This window comes from Belonocnema kinseyi, chromosome 10 (assembly GCF_010883055.1).
Source record: "Belonocnema kinseyi isolate 2016_QV_RU_SX_M_011 chromosome 10, B_treatae_v1, whole genome shotgun sequence".
Taxonomy (NCBI): Eukaryota; Metazoa; Arthropoda; class Insecta; order Hymenoptera; family Cynipidae; genus Belonocnema; species Belonocnema kinseyi.
The window spans coordinates 6,862,978-6,866,125 of NC_046666.1; the positions used below are offsets into that span (position 1 = coordinate 6,862,978).

The 3,148-nt window shown below is 20.8% G+C and overlaps 1 protein-coding gene across 4 annotated transcripts in view; it reads right to left on the reverse strand.

Annotated features, from left to right (window-relative positions):
* Window positions 1–3,148, reverse strand: part of LOC117181491 (signal-induced proliferation-associated 1-like protein 2) — a 233,439-nt gene that overhangs the window by 57,615 nt on the left and 172,676 nt on the right. The gene's annotated exons all lie outside the window — the stretch shown is intronic.

Genomic DNA, 3,148 nt, shown 5'->3' on the forward strand with positions numbered 1-3,148 from the left:
TGAAATCTTTGAAAAGTGTTTTGAAATATTTGTGAAATGTTCGAAATCTTTAAATTAATTGTAAAATCATTAGAAATCTTTATTGATTTTTTATGAAATCTTGGTAAAATCATTAAAATATTTGAAATCTTTGTGAAATATTTTGAACTCATCTTAACAAATTCGAAATCGTTTAAAATCTTTAAAATGTTTTGAAATCTTTTTAAACTTTGGTAAAATTTTGATAAAATTTTTGAAATGTCTTGCAATATTTGTGAAATGTTTAAAATCTTTGTAAAGTCATTCAAATCTTTGTGTAATCTTTGAATTTTAAAATTTATCGACATTTTATGAAATCTTTGTGATATCTTTGTGATATCTTTGAAATGTTTTTAAAGTGTTTTGAAATATTTGTGAAATGTTCGAAATCTTTAAATTAATTGTAAAATCGTTTGAAATCTTTATTGATTTTTTATGAAATCTTTGTGAAATCATTAAAATATTTGAAATCTTTGTGAAATATTTTGAATTCATCTTAACAAATTCGAAATCGTTTAAAATCTTTAAAATGTTTTGAAATCTTTTTAAACTTTGGTAAAATTTTGATAAAATTTTTGAAATGTCTTGCAGAATTTGTGAAATATTTAAAATCTTTGTAAAGTCATTCAAATCTTTGTGTAATCTTTTGAAATCTTTGAATTTTAAAATTTATCGACATTTTATGAAATCTTTGTGATATCTTTGAAATCTTTGTAAAGTGTTTTGAAATATTTGTAAAGTGTTTTGAAATATTTGTAAAATATTCGAAATTTTTAAATTAATTGTAAAATCGTTTGAAATCTTTATGAATTTTTTATGAAATCTTTGTGAAATCATTTGTATCCATTTGAAATCATTAAAATATTTGAAATCTTTTTGAAATCTTTTGAAATCGTTCAAAATTTTTGTAAAATCTTTGAAATCCTTGAAATCTTTGTGAAATATTTGTAAAATGTTCAAAATCCTTGTGAAATCTTTGAAATCTTTATTAATTTTTTTGCATCTATTTAAAATCATTCGAATATTTAAAATATTTTAGACATTTTTTGAAATTGTTAAAGATTTTGATAAAATATTTAAAATCCTTGAAATCTTTGTGAAATGTTTTAAAATATTAGTGAAATGTTTCATTTTGGAAAAAGGACACGATTCGAGCAGATCGTTACCTGAAAAAAATACTAATTAATTGGACCATTCCTCTTCCAACAGATGCTTTTAATTCATAGCTTTCCTTATAGTAGATACATTCATAATTTTTTAAAAATAATTTAATTATAAAATTTATATTTTTACATTATATATTTTATAATTATATAATAATTATATAATATTATATATTAAAGTATTTATAAGCATTTTTAATGCGGATTTAAACAATCGTATTTTCTATATTTATTAATAACGATTATATTATTTAAATTTCGCGGGAAAATGTACCGCTTCATATTGAAAAGGGCGCTTAATTTAAATGATAAAAAGTTAAAGTAATAGAAAATGTATTATTGGCATTAAACAGCGCCTTAATCAGGGTTGCTACAATTTCATGATTTCTAAATTCTTCTTGGTAAAACCCAACCTTACACCTAGAAGATTAATATTATCAAAGCAAAAAAATTTGGTTTCTAAATACATTTTAAACACTTTTTAGTTGAATTTTCAAATCAAAAAGATAAAATTTGAACCTAAAAGTGAATTTTCAACTAAAATGATAAATCTGCAACCAAAAATATTAATTTTTAACCAAAAAGATGAGTTTTCAACAACAAAAAATAATCTTTAACAGAAGTAGTTGAATTTTCAACAAAAAAAAATTAATGTTTACTGAAAAAGATAAATTGTCCCTGCAAACTTAAATAATTAAATTTTAAGTTCAAAAAATGAACGTCCAACCAAACAAAAGAATTTTGATGGAATACTTAACTAGAATAAGTTAAATTTTCATCTAAAAAATTAATTTTCACAAAAAAAAACTAACTTCTAATAAGAAAAACTGACTTCCAACAACAAAAAACCTAGCTTTCAAATAAAAATTGTTACATTTTCTAACAAATGGATGAACTTTCACCTAAATAGGAAATATTTTACTGGAATATTTAAATTTCAAACCCGAAGAACACACTTTTAACTAAAATCATAAATCTTCAATTAGCATAATTAAATTTTAGACGAAAAAGTTGAATTTTCAACCAAGAAGATTAATTTCTAACAAAAAACACATTTATAACAAAGGACATGAATTTTCATATGAAAAATCAATTTTTTAACCAAAATTATAATAGTTAGAATGCTAAAAAAAAATGTGAAACAAAAAGAAAACAATTTACAACAAAATAGTTTTTTCATAAAAAAATTATTTTCTAACAAAAAAGGGAAGAATTAAATTTTCAGTTAAAACGATCATTTCCATATGAAAAATCAATTTTTTACCAACATTATAATAGTTAAAATGTTTAAAAAAAATTTTATAACAAAAAGAAAACAATTGACAACAAAATAGTTTTTTCATAAAAAAATTATTTTCTAACAAAAAATGGAAGAATTAAATTTTCGGTTAAAACGATCAATTTTAAACACAAAAGATGAATCTAACCAAAATATGAATTTTTTGTCAAAATAATTTTTATCTATATATATATATATCAAGAATTTTCAATAAAATACGGGAATTTTAAAATAAATATTTGACTTTTCAACTTAAGAAGATAAATTTAAAACCAAACATGTAGGAAATAATTTTTCAGTTAAAACAATTAATTCTCAATTAGAAAACATAATTTTTAACTAAATAATTAAATTTTGAACAAACAAAAGGTTTTTCAACTAGAATCATGAATCGTCAACCAAATAAATGAAATTTTAATAAAGTAGTTCCACTTCCAACTAAATAGTTGAATTTTTGACCAAAAATAGTTGAATTCAACAAAAGAAGATGAATTTTCGAACAAAATACTTGCGATTTTTTATCATAATAATAAAATCAACTTAAACCGTAGTTTTTCGAAAATTTCCTAACTCTATCAAGTTTGTCCTGACATACTCTGACTTTCTAAAATTACCTTATTTGTGGCAACTCTTTAATTAAAAAAAGTAAATATTCCACCCTAGAATATTTTTGTAAAATTATATGTAG